Below are 17,190 nucleotides of genomic sequence, written 5' to 3' on the forward strand. Positions count from 1 at the left end.
AGCACGACCCCTGTACTTAGAAACAAGGGTTCGGGGTTTCTAAAGTGTGTATAGACACAAAATTTTAAACATCGAACGGCGCGTCAGATCAACGTGCAAAAGCCTTTTTAAATTTCTTCCAAAAAGCAGCTTCCATGAGAATGGGAATTCAGTGCATACTGAATTTAGGTGGATAAGGGCTAGAAATTTGGAGCAACTCCATTTGTCACAAGACCAAATTTTTCCTTCCGAAACTGTAATCGACACCTTCTCCTTGGCTGTTGAGGTAACTTACGTATCATGTGTTCTGTATACTCTCGATTCATAAGGTTATTTAGCACAAAATGTAGCAGCTTCACCTGGCGAGCTGCTTTTGCTCAGTGATCTCAACTTCCATGTTTTATCTCTTTTTGTTCAATAAAAAAGCATTTAATGTCATGTTGGTCTCAGGCGTCCTGTTATTGTCTGATTTGACTTCTGTTAATTTTCTTGCTTTGGGTGCGGCAAGGTTCAGCGGAGCCGAGAGCACTGAACGGTGTGGATTAATGCGAATGGCTTCTATTCAGGGAAGAAAATAACCTGACCAGGTCTAACCTCATTGGCCAAAACTCATTGCTGGTTGTCTTTGTGGAATTAGTTCACCTAAGATGTGAATCGGCCCCTCTTCATTCCCAGCATAAGAGCAGGGAAATTTCTGAGGCCAGTTTCCCTGATCTTGGAGAAGATCCGTGTTGCCTAAGGAGAAGACATTATGTAAAATGACCTAAGAGATTTGTTCTTGACCTAGGATTGTAAAGGAACAATGGGGAGATGATTGTTTGAAGATTAGGTTAGGGCCACACGCATGATCTTTTCTTACTGTATCTGCCAATGGCCAGATTCGGTCGGAACCAAAAATTTGGAGCTAGTCCCCGAGCAACGAGGGTGTCACCAGCTTTTTTCACCAGTGAGGAATCAGCAGTGCCGAGGTCTTCGCCTCTTCAGGGGTCAGGTGATTTCAGTCCCGTGCTTGTCAGCGGAGCTCATTTATCCATTGGCACATAGCTCCCACCTGCCTAAAGATGGGGGCGTGTGCAGGACGGAGTCACGGTCCTGCCACAGTCCAGTGCGGGGGCGGGGGCGGGGGCGGGGGGGGGGGGGAGTTCCTGGTCGGGAGGCTCTTCTCTAAACAGCAACGATCCTTGGCATCTTGTCACCTCTTCTCGTCTCCACGTCCTTGGAGTCCTGTCCAGTCAACGGAAGGAAAACGGAGCCTTGCAGGTATGAGGGCTGGAAGGGCCAGGCTTGCAAGAGGCATCCGGCACTTTCACCCACATTCTCCTGGCCGGAAGTCAGTCCCATGGTCACATATAAACCCAAAGGGGGGGGGGGCAAGGAAATATCAGGTAGCTGCGTGCCCAGAAGGAAGGGAATAGGGTGATTAATGTCACACAGCGCTGTTATTAAACCATCCCAACAGCTGGTAAATGATTACACATTTTCCTTCCCAGCGAATTAACTATTTGTCTTTATCAAAAAAAATAAATAACCTGCTTTACAAAACACCATTTCTCACCCTTGCCTTTCTCACGCTCTTGATCTGGAAAAAGGAGTTCTAGAATGCATTGCATCTCAAAAGGTTCATGATTTTCCTTCTTGGTCAACATCAGTAGGGTGGGAAAGATGAGTAAAAAAATCTACTTTGCCTATTTCTGGAACTTAGAAAAATGCACGCGATAACCAGCCTTGGTCCTGACGAGTAAAACTTAGGACCGGAAACTCTTTCCCGTCTAATATTACTATAGGGACTTAGGGAAATATGTAAGTGTGTAATGTTTCTTTGCGGGTTGCTAAAATAATTCCCTCACCTTAGCCCTGAGAGGGTGCTCCACAGGACAATTAAGGAGTGTTTTATTTCATTACTTCGACCATGTGACCTTGCGCCCCTCTCCCCCTACCCCCCCCTCCCGCCCCCGCGTTCAAAGTCTTTTGTGTTTTTTTTTCCCCCCATGAACAGTGAGCAGACTTTCTTGGGTGGAAAGTTGGCATCGCCTCTCATTGTATTCTTGGCTCCTGTGCCTGCCGTTTGTTTTTCATTTGCGGGCTGCCAAACCTCAGGTTTAGTTCCTTCCACATCAGATAGCTCTTTGGCTGGGCAAGGAGGAAAGGAAATGTGAGGCAAGTTCACGAGGATTAAGGGAATTTTAAATTGGTCAAATGATGCCGTGTGTAAAAACCCTTTTGGGGGCGCCTGGGTGGCTCAGTCGGTGGAGCGTCCAACTCCTGATGTCTGCCCAGGTCACGATCCCAGGGTCGTGGGATGGAGCCTCCCCCGTCGGGCTCCACACTGAGGGTGGGGACTGCTTGAAGGTCTCTCTCTCCCTCTGCCCCTCTCCCCCCCCCCCACCCTGCTTGTTCGTTCTCCCTCTCTCTAAAATAAGAAAATGAAAATAAATTTTAAAAAGTAAACTATTTGGGTAGTCGTAACGTGCAAAATATAGACCAATTGGGAAATACAAGAGGGAAGAAAAATATTTATCTCCCCCCATGTCAAGGTGATTACTGCTAAATAGACTATTGTTATTTACCCAGTTGTCATTTAAAATCAGAGTAAATAGGGGCACCCGGGTAGCTCAGTCAGTCAAGCATCCAACTCTTGGTTTGTTTTTTTTTTAATTTTTTTTTTTAACGTTTATTTATTTTTGAGACAGAGAGAGGCAGAGCATGAGCGGGGGAGGGGCAGAGAGAGGGAGACACAGAATCGGAAGGAGGCTCCAGGCGGTCAGCCCAGAGCCCGACGCGGGGCTCGAACTCACGGACTGCGAGATCATGACCTGAGCCGAAGTCGGCCGCCTAACCGACTGAGCCACCCAGGCGCCCCCAACTCTCGGTTTCAGCTCAGGTCACGTGGTCTTACAGTTCGTGAGATCGAGTCCCATGCCAGTCTTCTAGCTGACAGTGCGAAACCTGCTTGGGGTTCTCTCCCTCTCTCCCTCTCTCCCTGTCTCTCTCCACCCCTCCCTGCTCGTGCACTCGCTCTGTCTCTCAAAATAAACTTAAAAAAAAAAAAAAAAACACCAACCTTGTTCATTGAAAAAAAAATCAGAGGAAATAGGGGCACCTGGCTGGCTCAATCAATAGAGCGTGCGACTCCCGATCTCGGAGTCATGAGTTGGAGCCCCACGTTCGGTGTAGAGATTGCTTAAAAAGAAAATCCCAAGGGGCACCTGGGTGGCCCAGTTGGTTAAACAGCCGACTTCCGCTCAGGTCATGATCCCACGGCTTGTGAGTCTGAGCCCCGCGTTGGGCCCTGTGCTGACAGCTCAGAGCCTGGAGCCTGCCTCAGATTCTGTCTCTCTCTCTCTGTCTGTGCCCCTGCCCCACTCACACTCTGTCTCTTAAAAATAAACATTAAAAACAAAATTTTTTTTTTTTAAAGAAAATCTTAAAAAAAAAAAAATGTGAAGACCATTCTGAGCTCAAGGGCCACAGAAAAATAGGCCACAGGGGCGCCTGGCTGGCTCAATAAGAGGAACGTGGGACTCGATCTAGGGGTTGTGAGTTCGAGCCCCACACTGGGTTTAGAGATGAAAAACAAACCCACACAAACTTGAAAAAAAAGAAGAAAGAAAAATAAGCCACAGACCAGATTTCGTCCAGGGGCTGTAGTTGGCCGGCTCTTGCCATTGCAAGAGCATGCTTCATTATCATTCGTTTATTCGCTCAGCAAACATTAATTGTGAACCTACTGCGTATTAACGTCAGTGAAGAGGCCTGGGGCTACTAAGATGACTACAAAATCCCTGCCCTCAAGGAGCTTCGTCCACGGGAGCAGATGTAGGGCTGGGGGCCACGATGGGCGTGTGAAGAAGCAATGTCTGAGCACCGTAACTGCATAGATGTTTATAAAGTGGGAGGCTGCAAAGAAAAGAGTGCCTGTGTTAACGCCATGTAACTTTTCTTGCCGCAAAGCTGTAAATAAAAGAGTTCCCTGTAGGGAAGGGGCAGCCGGTCCTTGAAATCCCAGCTCCTGTCGGTTGACGGTTGACATTCAACTTGAACTTACAGAGCTCTCGCTAATCACCCCAACCACCGACGTGCCGGGTAGGGTCACACATAACTTGTCCTTTACAGTACTCTATTTTTTATTTTTTTTTTTAATTTGAGAGAGAGCACGCAGGCAGGGGAGAGGGGCAGAGGAAGGGAGAGAGAATCTTCAGCAGGCTTCATGCTCAGTACAGAGCCCTACTCGACGACCCTGGGATCATGACCTGAGCTGAAATCAAGAGTCAGTCGCTCAACCGACTGAGCCACCCAGGGGCCCCTGAAGATTGTATTTTTTATTTATTTATTTAATTTTTTTTTTAAATTTTTTTTTAACATTTATTTTTGCGACAGGGAGAGACAGAGCATGAACGGGGGAGGGTCAGAGAGAGGGAGACACAGAATCTGAAACAGGCTCCAGGCTCTGAGCTGTCAGCACAGAGCCCGATGCGGGGCTCGAACCCATGGACCGTGAGATCATGACCTGAGCCGAAGTCGGCCGCCTAACCGACTGAGCCACCCAGGCGCCCCAAGATTGTATTTTTTAAAAGTAATCTCTAGGGGCCCCTGGGTGGCTCAGCCGGTTAAGCGTCCGGCTTCGGCTCAGGCCATGATCTCACAGCTCGTGAGTTCGAGCCCCGCGTCGGGCTCTGTGCCGACAGCTCGGAGCGTGGAACCTGCTTCGGATCCTGTGTCTCCCTCGCTCTCTGCCCCTCCCCCACTCGCACACCGTCTCTCCCTCTCTCTAAAACAAATAATTTTTTCTTAATTAAAAAAAATTAATCTCTGCACCCGACATGGGGCTCAAACCCACAACCCCAAGACCAAGAGTCACACACTCCTCCGACTGAGCCAGCTGGGTGTCCCTACATTTCATCTTAAATAGGACAATTTTCCAGCATGTAGAGAAAATAGGATAACGACCACCTGTGTACCTGTTACTTCTGTGTAACAAGTGTAAATATTTTGTCATATTTGCTTCATCTCGTTTTTTAAAAGGTTAAAATGTTTTCAAGTAAATATGGACATTGTGATGTTTCTCCCCTAACTACTTCGGAACATATGTTTAACGCTAAGGAAAATTTTCTTCTTTGTACCAATCCCATTATCGGGTCTAACAAAATTTACGATACTTTACTCCGTCTCCATTTATGTATTTACGTATTTATTTATTGTCAAGTTAGCTAACATACGGTGTATACAGGGTAGTCTTGCCTTCGGGAGTAGAACCCAGTGATTCATCGCTTACAAACAACACCCAGTGCTCATCCCAACAGGTGCCCTCCTCAGTGCCCATCACCCATTTTCCCCGCCCGCCCGCCCCCCACCTCCGACCCCCATCAACTTTCAGTTTGTTCTCTGTATTTAAGACTCCCTTATGGTTTCCCTCCGTCTCTGTTTATAACTCGTTTTTTTCCCCTCCCTTCCCCCGTGGTCTTCTGTTCAGTTTCTCGAATTCCACCTAGGAGTGAAAACGTAGGGTATCTGTCTTTCTCTGGCTTATTTCACTTCGCCCAATGCCCCCCAGTTCCATCCACATTGTTGCAAATGGCGGGACTTCATTCTTCTTCATGGCCGAGTGGTATTCCGTTGCATATTTATAAACCCCATCTTCTTCAAATACCCACTAGATACTTAAATGTCCTCCGCTGTCCCCCGCCTCGCTCTTGCTCCCCGGTTGAAACCGGGATGGAAGAGGGCTCTGTGGCCCAAGACCACAACCTCAGAATATCTGCCAGTAAGACAGTACGAGAGGGAGGGACCACCTCCGTGGGAAGTGCCAGCCCGTGCCCTGAGCATGCTGGCCTATGGCAAAGGGAGGGGCTGCCCTAGCCCAAAAGGGCTAATGATCCTCACCAGGGAGCGTTTCATCAGGGATTCGGGGGGGGGGGGGGTGACATTTTTTCAAAGCCCTCAAGAGCAGGGCCAGACGCCTAAGAAGCATACCTAGGACACTCACGGGTACAACACTGAACAAAAGCGAGTTCTTAAAAATATATCTCAGGGCGGGTCCCTGGGTGGCTCAGTCGGTTAAGCGCCCAACTCTTGATTTCGGCTCAGGTCGTGACCTCACGGGCCGTGAGACTGCGCCTCGCGTCGGCTCTGCGCTGACAGCACGGAGCCTGCTTGGGATTCTCTCTCCCTCTCCCTCTCTCTCTCTGCCCCTCCTCCGCTTATGCTCTCGGTCTCTCAAGATAAATAAATAAACTTAAAAAAAAAAAAAAAGGATAGATCCCTTTGCAGGCCTCAGAGAGGCCAAGACTGGGGTAGCAGGTGCAGGAAAGTCTCATGAGAAACTGTCGCTTCTGCTCATTGGGCTTGAGAATCAAGAGCAAGATACAGGAGGAAACCGAGTCCTGGCCTCTGAGACACGGCTTGCTTCTTCTGTCACAAGGGAAAAGCTCTCAACTCATAGCTATGCACAGGGATGGGCAGGAGAACGCCGGAAATTGCTCGAGAGGTGGGCCAGGTGAACCACTTCTTTGAGACTCTTGGGCTTCTGTGACATAATCCTATTTTCTGACTGCTTTTTGTCCCCTCGTTGTCTGTGGTAACCCTGATCGATCGATCGATTGTATTTTGTCATGTTTATTTTTGAGAGAGAGAGAGAGAGAGAGAGAGAGCAAGTGGGGGAGGGGCAGAGCGAGAGGGGGACAGAGGATCCGAAGCGGGCTCTGCGCGGACAGCAGAGAGCCCGATACGGGGCTGGAACTCATGAACCGTGAGATCACGACCTGAGCCGAAGTTGGACACTCAACTGACTGAGCCACCCGGGTGCCCTTATTTATTTATTGTATTTTTTTAGAGTTTATTTATTTTTGAGAGGGAGAGAGGGCAGGGGAGGAGCAAAGAGAGAGGGAGACAGAGAATCCCAAGCAGGCTCCGTGCAGAGCCCGACGCGGGGCTCGAGTTCACGAACCGCGAGATCACGTGACCTGGGCGAAACTCAGGAGTCAGGCGCTCCAACGACCGAGCCACCCAGGCGCCCCTCTTTGTTGTATTTTTAATTGAAGTACACGTGACAGACCACGTTACATTAGTGTCAGGTGTACAACGTTATGCTGTACTCACAGGTATTGTCACCATCTGTCACCATACAACGTTGTCCCAACACCATCGACTATATTCCCTATGCTGTACCTTTTATGAGGTTCCCATATTGACACTCAATCATTCATCTATACACAGTGCTGTCCAGGTTAATATTTTAACAGTCCAGGGAAGAGAAAGGGGGTGCCCCAATTTATAGCATTTGCTAATTTCAGTGCTGTAAGTACTCCCACCATGTAAATTGTAAGCCAGCATGCGACATCTCCGCGAGCGGAGTTGGGGGGAAAGGCAGACGGTGGTTTCTCACAAGCCCACGTAAGCCAGCTCCAGCCCACACCTGTCATTTTCATCGCGTGAACAGGTCACACGCGTGCTTTGCCGAAGCTTGAAACTGACCCGAGAGGCGTGCGTAGGAGAAATGGATGTCATTGGAAATTGAAAGCATCGATCAAAGAACCCTACCTCTTTGAAACAAGAAGCCTGGGTATTTTAAGAAGCTGGCACAGGGCCGCCTGGGTGGCTCCATGGGTTAACCGTTCGACTCTTGATCTCGGCTCAGGTCATGATCTCGCGGTTCGTGAGTTCGGGCCCCACATCGGGCTCTGCGCTGTCGGGGCGGAGCCTGCTCGGGATTCTCTGCCTCCCTCTCTCGCTGCCCCTCCCCGACTTGTGCTCTCTCGCGCGCGCTCTCGCTTTGTCACGCACGCTCTCTCTCACAATAAATGAAAAAGAAAGAAGCTGGGACAATGTTCTAGAGGCATCGGTCAGGCGAGGAGGGTCTGGAGAAGGCAAAAGCTCCCTGTGGCACCATGCCAGTCCTCAGCACCCTGGCCAACCTCCTGGGCCCGAGGAAGTCTAGAGAATTAGACAAACTCCCCTTCAGTCAGCAGAAGAGGAGGACACGGCCATTTTGGCCTGGTCTGGTCACACAGGGAAGCTTCAGAGGATCTGACCTCTAACCTGGACAGTACTGAGTGCTCTGTTTGGACCCTGAGGGAGACTCTGGGGCCAGTGAGGCCAGTGCCGCAAAGAAGGCCCATTACTATTATCCGAAAAGAAATCTCCGTGATTGGAGCTCCATCCAGAGAGGACAGGGAAAGGGCTATTGTGTCAGGGGCACGTGGGTCATGGCTGGAATATTTGTCACACCTGGTGTCTGCTCTTTTTGTTTCCGTCCCCCATCCGTCATTTACCTCTTCGTGTGACCGAGCAGATCTGGTTCTTTTCCATCTATCTCTTAGGGAGATCGGGGGGGGGGGGGGGGGGGGGTGGGGGGGGGGTGGGGAGGAGTCCACGGAAAGGGCGGAAGTCTTTGGAAGGTGAAAGAATATGCACCCATCCATCAATCGGGAAGGCACTACTGGGGCGCCTGGGTGGCCCAGTTGGTTGAGTGGCCGACTTCCGCTCAGGTCATGATCTCACGGTTGGCGAGTTTGAGCCCCGCGTCGGGCTCGCAGCCTGTCGGTGCAGAGCCCGCTTTGGATCCTGTCCCCCCCCCCCCCCGCCCCCCGCCCGCCACTCCCCTGCTCATGCCCTCCCTCTCAAAAATAAATAAAACATTTGAAAAATTGGAAAAAAAAAAAAAAAGAAAGAAAGAGGAAGGCGCTCCCAATTTTGCTTCCAAGGGAGAAGGTGCATGTGGTCACGGGTCGAGAAAGCAGAGTTTCCAACGAGCTGGCAGGGCATGTACATGGATGGGAGAACTGATCCCTTTGTAGAGGGCGGGTTATAAGCAGCCGACTATCCCTTAGGAGTCCAAGAAAGCCCCATAGATGAGTGAAAGGCCCCAACAGATTATGAGGGAGGAACCAATGGGTGGCTTGGAGTGAAGTCACACGCTGGGCGTTTCTTTCATTCCGCAGGGCCCTTTCAGTCTGTTATTTTCCTTCTATAGCAAGCAGGAAGGCTTACCAAGACCCAAGGAGCCCAGGGAGCCGTACACGTAATTTGCGCAGACTCTAAACACACGTAGGAAACCAACAGTTGTGTGTCCTGGGGGGTGCTGGACGGTGACGGTGGGCTAAGAATCAGACAGAAGAGCATAATATGCTGTAGCACAATGAGCCCAGGCCACCGCCCAGATGTCTCTAGAAGGTGACTCTGTCGTTCAGCGAGGGAGAGTGGAGCCAGGCCCGTTCTAGGTTCCTGAGAGAGGAAGGGGAAAGTCGAATCATCCGCAGGTTGGCGGATGTTGTCGCAGACCCAGCGTCGTTCATGAGGACTGGGAGGAGCCCGGAGCCCGATCCAGAAGACCTTTGGGGGCATAGCTGCAACACAAGACTGGAGACCATCTCTTGAGGAAATTTTTCCTGAACCCCTCTTTGCCCTCTGGCGGATGGTGACCACGGTCAGAACCAGTGAGGTCTCTGAAAGGGGCAGTGCCTTTGAGGGATCCAGCACAGGAACGAGGGCAGAATTAAAGGCTGGCCACTGGAAGAAGGAGAAGAGAAGCTGGGACACTGATAGTCACGGGGGGAAGGTCTCGCACCTCCTCCCAGAGCACAAAGGATAGAGGCTCTGTTGGGAACGGCCACTAAATGAAAATTGGGGTCCCCTCCGCCCTTAAAGGGTAGCAAAGAGACACCGAAATATCGTCCGCGCTCACTACTGTCTTCACGCATGTCTCAGGTAAAACAGATGTGGTCCCGAGAGTCTGCAGAGAGGCCAGAAAACCGTGAAATCCCATCTGTGTCTGCTCTTGCTTTCTAGGGGTCCAGGGTAGAATGCGTGTGGTCTCTGGTCAAAGACATAGCGTCGAGGGGCACCCGGGTGGCTCAGTCGGTCAAGCGCCTGACTCTTGATCTTGGCTTAGGTCACGATCTCACGGTTCGTGAGTTCGAGCCCCGCATCAGGCTCTCTGCTGATGGTGCGGAGCCTGCTTGGGATTCTCTCTCTCCCTCTCTCTCTGCCCCTCCCAACTCTTGCTCTCTCTCTCTCTCTCTCTCTCTCTCTCAAAATAAATAAATACACTTAAAAAAAAAAAAAGACATAGAGTCAAGTGAGTTGCCTGAAGCCTACCAAGGTGGCAACACAGCCCAACGCGGAGCTCGATCCCACGACCCTGGGATCGTGACCCGAGCCGAAATGATACTCAACGGACTGAACCACCCAGGTGCCCCCAACGTGAGCTTGTAAAAAAATATATTTTAAGGGCATCTGGATGGCTCAGTCAGTGAAGGGTCTGACTCTTGATTTCAGCTCGGGTCATGATCTCACGGTTCATGGGATGGAGCCCCACGTCGGGCTCTGTGCTGACAGAGGGGAGCCTGCTCGGGATTCTCTCTCTCCCTCACCCCATCCCTCCCCACGCTCACTTGCTCTCTCTCCCTCAAAACAAATAAACTTCAAAAAAAATTTTTTTTAATTTCCTTTTTTACTGTGTCTACAAATTTCACAAAATCACATGCACCACCAGTCATGGGTGAGGGACTCTGATATTTTCCATTATTTTCTATTATTTGAGTTGCCTGTTGTGACCCCAGAAACTGAATTTTTCTGACCAAGCAAGGAGAGTTGTCTGGTAGTTTGAAGAACACTGGATTAGAGGGTCTTTTTTTAATTTTTTTAAGTTTATTTATTTATTTCGAAGAGAGCACAGGTGTGTGCAAGGGGGGGTGGGGCAGAGAGAGGGGCGGGGCGAGAGAATCCCAAGCAGGCTCCGCACCATCAGTACAGAGCTCGACTGGGTGCTAGTCCTCACGAATCGCGACACCATGACCCAAGCTAAAGTTGGACGCTCAACCGACTGAGCCACCCGGGTGCCCCTGGACTGGGGGGTCTTTAAGATATTTTTCTGCTGGATGTTCTGGAAATTAAAGGGGTTAGATTAGAGACATGGCAAAACACAATAATGTTTACCTACAGCTTCAGTCTTACTGAGGCTCTCTCTCTTTGAGCTTTGTCCGCGTATGGGCAGTTGTGGAAGAAAAGCCAGACGTTCTGCTTCTCCAGGTGACGAGGTCCCCTAGACACATGCTTGACTCCCCGACCTGGACACACACTAGCAGGAAGACCAAGGCACTTAGATCTCTAAACCCCAACAGCCTCGGCTGTAAAGGGGGGATGATAATGCAGACCTTACAGGTGGTGAGGAGGGTAAATGAGATCTTGGGTGTGAAGGAGCCCACAGGGGCCATGACGTGCAGATCCCTTGGACTAAACGTGATTTGCAGGCATGATCCACTGGGCCACTGTCCCTACCACTTGTATTATCTGATGTCCTCTGTGCACATTTAGATGACCTGTGGACCTCTAAAGGCACTTGAGTTGGCTACTCTTGGCTCAGCATAAGGCATGGGACAAATGTGGCATTTAATTTGGGTCATTCTCTTTATTTTCCCTCGTCCTAGCACCATGGGAATCACTGAAGCCATGAGATCACAGGGCAGGTCCTTTAAGCTCGTCTTCTTCATTAAAATGGAAATCCTGTCCTGCTTATTCTTCAGGGTCATCGGAAGGTTCGAAAGACCTACACTTTTTTCATTGATTCATCGTTCGTTAATCCATTCGGCCAACATTTACCGATCACTGTATGGCCCAACAGAAGCTTTCGCCGTTGCTTCCAAGAAGCCTCCACTGTCAAGAGAAAGGGTTGCATGATCTCTATGAGGGCACAGCTTTTTCAGGTCTGTCTTTCTCTTGACAGTGGGGTGAGTTGGAGGGGGGCTTTATCAGAAGAGCATGATTTTGGTGCCATGGCAGCTCCTTGGGGTATCCAACATCTTTTCCTTCATGTTCTTTCCTTTGTCTTTCCTCCCCTGCCCCAACTGCCAATATCTCAGAGACATTAAGGGATTTGCCCAAGGTTTTTTTCAAAGCTTTTAATTTTAAGTAATCTCTTTACCCAACATGGGGCTGGAACTTATAACCCGGAGGTCAAGAGTCACATGTTCTTCTGACTGAGCCAGCCACGGCCCCCAGGATTTGCCCAAGATTATTCATCCAGGCCATCCTCTTCTATAGGCATGCATCTTCTATTTTATGATGGGTACTGTTATTTTATGATGGGAACATGCTATCTCAAAGTTGGGGTGAAATTGGGAGTGGTTTTTTTTTTTTGAAAGTTTGTTTATTCTGAGAGAGATAGAGATAATGCGAGCAGAGGAGGGGCAGAGAGAGAGAGAGAGAGAGAGAGAGAGAGAGAGAGAGAGAATATCCCAAGCAGCCTCCACACTGTCAGTGCAGAGCTGGACGGGGGCTCAAACCTATGAAACTGCAAGATCATGACCTGAGCCGAAATCAAGAGTCGGACGCTCAACTGATAGAGCCACCCAGGCGCCCCCAGAGTGTTGTTATTTTTTTTTTAAAGCGAAATTAAAAAAAAAAATTTTTTTATTGTTTATTTTTGAGAGAGAGAGCGGCAGAGCGTGAGCAGGAGAGGGGCAGAGAGAGAGGGAGACACGGAATCCGAAGCAGGCTCCATGCTCCGAGCTGTCGGCACCGAGCTCACGCGGGGCTGGAACTCATGAACCCGTGAAATCATGACCTGAGCCGAAGGTGCCCGCCCAACCAACTGAGCCACCCAGGCGCCCCCCCTGGAGTGTGTTTTGATGTCCGTCATGGCCAACATCCCCCAGAACTTGAAGGTTCCAGTGCGTTGGGATGTGACTGGCTTGAGTTAACATGGCCTGGCCCTCCTATGGGTAACAACACACACTCGCGATGAACCCGTTAATCAGTTTCACATCCTGTGTCCCAGCAGTGTTTCTTGTTACTCATAATGCATCACGAGGTGGTTCTCCAGAGATGCTGGAAGAATAGTACGTCTAATTCTGGCAAATGAGGGATGATAAACTTGACCCCAATCACTTATGGAATGGTCCTAAGTGAGTAAAACAAAACAAGACAAAGACAGATACCATGTAAGTGGAGGTGAGTGGTAAAACACACGAGCCTGATCAGGATGCAAAATGGGGGCCCCACTTGGGTTCAGTTCGATAAGCATCTGACTCTCGATTTTGCCTCCGATCGTGATCTCGTGGTTCGGGAGTTCGATCCCCACATGGGGCTCTGCACTGACAGCATGGAGCCTGCTTGGGATTTTCTCTCTCCCTCTCTCTCTGTCCCTCCCCCGCTCGCACTCACTCCCTCTCTCTCCCAAAATAAATAAATAGACTTTAAAAAATGAGGGCACCCCTTTATTGAACCATGAGATTCGGATTTCTCTAAAATGGTCTGAAATAATTCAGAGCTCTTCTGCAAAACAACGGACTAGTATTCGTCAAAAGTGCCAAGATCGTGAAGGTCAAATACTAAAGGACTATCACAGACTGGAAGAGAGAGCAAAGAGACACAACAAATATTTACAATATGAGATCTGGATTGGATACCAGAACAGAAGAGGGACATTAGCACAAGAACCCTGGTGGAATGCAAATGAGGTCTGTAGTTTAGCTAATAACACTATATGGAGTTAATTTCCTGGTTTTGCTAATTTTACCAAGATTACGCAAGGTGTTGACATTAGGAGAAGCTCGGTAAAGGGTATATGTGAACTCCCAGGACTATTTTTGAAAATTTTCTGTAAGTCTAGAATCATTTTAAAATAAAATTTTTTTAAACGACTCGAAATATATAGGCATTATCTCACTGGACAATATGAAATGGATAAGCTGATTGTCCTGGAGCTAAATTCAGCATTTGCTAGGGGGCACTGGCCTGATCCGTGTTTCTTCTTTGGCCTTAGGAATCAGACATATTTTTGTAGGCTTTTATGCATGTGGGTACTCGGAAGCTCAGACCAGGCTGAGGGATAGTCCTGAATAGATGAGTATGGTCATGGAACTAAGTTCTATGAGTCTAACATCTTTGTAACTCAGTTTCCTCATTTAGAAAAGGTGGGATTGGGGCGCCTGGGTGGCTCAGTCAGTTAAGTGTCCGATTCTTGGTCGTGGCTCAGGTCATGATTTCACAGTTCGTGGGATTCAGCCCCCCATTGGGCTGCTTAGGACTCTCTCTCTCTCTCTGTCTCTCTCTCCCTGCCCCTCCTCTGCTTGTGCTCTGTCTCTCTCTCTCTCAAATCAAGTATTTTTTTTTTTTTTAATGAAAAGTTGGGATTAGACTCCATTTTGAAGAACTCTTTAAGGTTTTAACGTTTTATGGCGTTTTTTTCTGACGCCACGGTCAACACCAAGGAAAATGGCCCCTGGGAAAAGTTGAAGCAGGGATGTTGAAGAAGGGACAGCTTCTTTCGAGTTAGCAAGACTTGGCAAACGTTCTGGAGATAGCGCTGGTTTGTGAAAGCCCTTTGCAAAAATAGCCAGAGTTAGCGCTATGAGTATTACCTCTGTAAACAGGCATGACCTCTTGTCAGATGTTGGGGATAAGGTATGCGGAGAGCAGACTGTGGGAAGGTCAGCTTACACCACTGGAAATGATTAGCAAGCGTCCCGCCTTTGTCTGGAGGTCATTCACTCAGGGTGCTTATGGACTTGTCTTTTTCACTCGAAGCAATATTCTTGTCCAGGGAAATAGAAAACTGTGTTAAGTGTAAGTCATTTTTTTTTGAATTCTAGAATCATTTATCCGTGCCCTGTCTCCATTTGCAAGATGAGGAAATTGCAAGACAATATGCTCATTTGATCTTGCCGGAAGTCACAGGAATTCAGTGAGGTAGGTTCCTCCTCTGTTCCATGCAGTAATAATAGTAATCATTGGTCAAAGGGGTGTAAAGTGTCAGTTACGCCAGATGAATAAGTTCTAGAGATCTAATGTACAGCAACGTGATTACAGTTAACAGTACAGTAAAACCTTGGATTGGGAGGAACTTGTTCTGCAAGTGTTCCCTAAGATGAGCAAACATTTCTTACGAATTTTCGCTTGATAAACGAGCGATGTCTTACAATACGAGTAGTACCTGATGTCGGATGTCACATGATCACGACTGAGCCAATGGTTCTCTCTCTCTCTCTCTCTCTCCGGGATTGTGGGTAATCGTCTCCCATGCTCGGATGTTCAGTCTCAGGCTACGGTGTTTGGCAGAAATCAGTGATTTTTCAGAACGCTGGAAGGTGCCCACAGCCCACACTAGTGTATTTTTTGTCACTTCACAGCACCTCTGGACAGTCCTTTGCTTCTCCAGACAAGAGGAAGCATCGGAATGCTTTGCTTCATTCTAGGTCAGGCTGCCGGCAGATATATAGCCCTTTCCTCTGCTGCCTTATTGCCAGTTACATTAAATACAGTCTAGGACAAGAGTTTATTAATGGTGTCCCGTAGTCAACATCCGTGCGAGCGTATGCGATGGCCCCCGTGCACAAAAAGGTTGAAAAGAAAGGCGGTAAGAAGGAGCTGGTTACGGTGGAAGTTAAGAAGGAAATCATCGAGAAGTGCAAACGAGGTCTGTGAGTGGCCGAAATTGCAAGACTTTATGAGAAGTCTACCTCTGCCTCTCGTCTGCAGAGGAAGAGGAGAAAAGCGTGGAGGAATCCCTCGCTTCAAATGAGATTAGGAAGATGTGTCAGATGTGGGAAACAGTGCGAAATTTTGTAGAAAAGCTCTACCGCATAAGGCTGCAGCCGTGCGAGTGGCGAATCGGTTTGATGACAATGCAATGTCACATGTCCGTGAAATCCTCAAAAGGAGGCAAAAGCGAGTGTCATTGGGTAGGTTCCTTGTGAAGGTCGCACGAAAAGAAAAAGATCCCGTTGAGCCAAGAGGTAGCAGGGATTCCCTTCGTGACAGTGAACGGCGTCCTACACAAGAACCCTCCTCCCTCTGGTCTCCCTCATGCCGGCCACGAAGGTTTTCAAAGGTGAGTGTAGGTTACTTTGTTTATTTTTCTTTACGTTTTGTGGTTTCTTTATTGTTTTGTACCCTATTACAGTGTTGTGATCATTTTATGCGAAAATTTGTGGGTTGTGGGAGGAATCATCGGAGTTTCCATTCTTTCTTACGGGGAAATTCACTTTGAAGTACAAGTGCTTTTTGGATGACAGGCGTGTTTCCGGAACGGATTATGCTCGCAAACCAAGGTTTTGCTGTATAGTGTTGTATACTTGCAGTTTGTTAGGGGAGTAATAGGTCTGTGTGCTCACCACACAAAAAAAGAGAAGGGTGACTATGTGAGGTGATGGGCATGGCAATTCGCTGGCCTGTGGTGATTATTTCACCATGTGTATGTATATCAAAACATCGAGTTGCACACTTTAAATCGAGATAATTTTTAAAAAGATTTTTTTAATGTTTATTTTATTTTTGAGACAGAGGGAGACAGAGCACGGATGGGGGAGGGTCAGAGAGAGGGAGACACAGAATCCGAAACAGGTTCCAGGCTCTGAGCGGTCAGCACAGAGCCCGACGCGGGGCTCGAACCCACAGACCGTGAGATCATGACCTGAGCCGAAGTCAGAAGCTCAATTGACTGAGCCACCCAGGCGCCCCAAATCGAGATAATTTTTACTTCTCACTTATACCTGGGTAAAGCCGGAGGGGGGAAACGAACATCGAGCCATTGTTGTTTTGTTTTTTTCCTCTCCACCCTGAGGTGGAGGGAGGTAGATATTTTGTATCTGCAATTTGTGAAGGAGGGAGACACGCTTGGAAACATTGCCCCGCAGATCATACGCGGGCCTTTGAGCCCAGGACGTGTGTGAATTCTCCAAGGGAAGACGCTGGGTTGCTGTGAGGTATGTTTTCAATATTTCCCCCAATTGGTACTTCCGGTGGGAGAAGGTTGTCATCGCTTCACCACGTGAGCGTTTTGTTCTCCTAGTAGGATTCAACCTGTTTATTTTAAAAATTTAATGATTTATTTATTTTTAAGTAAGCCCGGCGCACGATGGGGCTCGAACTCACGACTCTCCGATCAAGAACCACAGGCTCTACTGACTGAGCCAGCCAGGCGCCCCAGGATTCAAACTTTTTAGAATATCACGCTCCTGCTTGCAGGGTGTCCCAAGTACTAACTACCTTCTTTTCCACGAAGCCGTAGCTTCGTAATACTTTTCGTAGTATTTTTGCGAACCATGGCGTTTTGAAGGAGTTAGCAAGGGCAATCAGGTGAGAATAATGGAAAAGTCATCATTTAATATTAGTCTTAAATGTGCTGTTTTGCTAACCTTTTTCTGAGGCCACTGCCTTTACTAATTTTGTGGGATATTCTGTGTTGCATTTTCTTTAAAGCTTCCTTATTTATTT

Source organism: Panthera onca, chromosome X (assembly GCF_046562875.1).
Source record: "Panthera onca isolate mPanOnc1 chromosome X, mPanOnc1 haplotype 2, whole genome shotgun sequence".
NCBI classification, from domain to species: Eukaryota; Metazoa; Chordata; class Mammalia; order Carnivora; family Felidae; genus Panthera; species Panthera onca.